Genomic DNA, 1,605 nt, shown 5'->3' on the forward strand with positions numbered 1-1,605 from the left:
AAAGCAGGTTCCCTACACCAGGTCGCACAGGTAGGCGTCCAGGCGAGACTTGAATATCTCCAGAGAAGGAGACTCCACAACCTCCCTGGGCAGCCTGTTCCAGTGCTCCGTCACCTCACCGTGAAGAAGTTCTTACGCACATTCATGTGAAACTTCCTATGCTGCAGCTTATGTCCATTTCCCCTCGTCCCGTCTCCACGTACCACTGAAAAGAGACTGGCCTCACCACTATGGCCGCCACACCTCAGATATTTATAAACCTGGATCAAGTCCCCTCTCAGTCGTCTTTTCTCAAGGCTAAACAGACCCAGTTCACTTAGCCTTTCTTCACAGGGGAGATGCTCCAGGCCCTTCACCATCTTTGTGGCCCTCCGCTGGACTCTTTCCAAGAGATCCCTGTCTTTTTTGTACCGGGGAGCCCAGAACTGCACACAGTACTCCAGATGAGGCCTTACCAGGGCAGACTAGAGGGGGAGGATCACCTCCCTCGACCTGCTGGACACGCTCTTCTTAATGCACCCCAGAATGCCATTGGCCTTTTTGGCCACGAGGGCACACTGCTGGCTCATGGCCAACCTGTCGTCCACCAGGATGCCCAGGTCCCTCTCTGCAGAGCTCCTCTCCAGCAGCTCATCCCCCAGCCTGTATTGGTGCATGCAATTATTACTCCCTAGGTGTAAGACCCTACACTTGCTTTTGTTGAACCTCATCCAGTTTCTTACTGCCCAGCTCTCCAGCCTGTCCAGGTCTCGCTGAATGGCAGCACAGCCTTCAGGCGTGTCAGCCAATCCTCCCAACTTCGTATCATCAGCAAACTTGCTGAGGGTGGCCACTATCCCCTCATCAAGGTCATTGATGAAGATGTTGAACAAGACCGGACCCAGCACAGACCCCTGGGGGACACCACTGGTTACAGGTCTCCAGCCAGACTCTGCACCACCAATGACGACCCTCTGCGCTCTGCCAGTCAGCCAGTTCTCAACCTCCCTCACTGTCCACTCATCTATCCCACACTTCCTCAGCTTTGTTATAAGGATGTCATGGGAGACAGTATCAAATGCCCTTCTAAAATCAAGGTACATCTACCGCTCTTCCCCAATCCACCCAGCATGTGACAGCATCATAGAAGGCCACCAGGTTGGTCGAGCACGACCTCCCCTTGGTGAACCCATGCTGACTACTCCTGATAACCTCCTTTTCTCCCACTTGTCTGGAGATGGTATCCAGCACAAGCTGTTCCATCACCTTTCCAAGGACGGAGGTGAGGCTGACAGCCCTATAATTACCCGGATCTTCCTTCTTGCCCTTTTTGAAGACCAAAGTGACATTGGCTATCCTCCAGTCTTCAGGGACCTCCCCTGTTATCCAAGACCTCTCAAAAATGATGGAGAGCGGTTCGGCAATGACCTCCGCCAGCTCCCTCAGCACACGTGGATGCACCCCATCAGGTCCCATGGACTTGTGGACCTTAATACTGCCTAGGCGCTCACGCACGTCCTCTTTCCTGACTAAAGGGAAGTCTCCCATTCCCCAGACCCTCTCACTAACCTCCAGGGTGTGGGATTCCTGCAGGAGAGCCTTTCACTGAAGACGGAAGTAAAGAAG

At 53.6% G+C, this 1,605-nt stretch overlaps 1 protein-coding gene across 5 annotated transcripts in view; it reads right to left on the reverse strand.

The window, feature by feature from the left end:
- The window catches only part of CARS2 (cysteinyl-tRNA synthetase 2, mitochondrial), a 40,601-nt gene that overhangs the window by 15,197 nt on the left and 23,799 nt on the right, over positions 1-1,605 (reverse strand). The window lies entirely within an intron of this gene.

This window comes from Meleagris gallopavo, chromosome 1, assembly GCF_000146605.3.
Source record: "Meleagris gallopavo isolate NT-WF06-2002-E0010 breed Aviagen turkey brand Nicholas breeding stock chromosome 1, Turkey_5.1, whole genome shotgun sequence".
Lineage (NCBI taxonomy): Eukaryota > Metazoa > Chordata > Aves > Galliformes > Phasianidae > Meleagris > Meleagris gallopavo.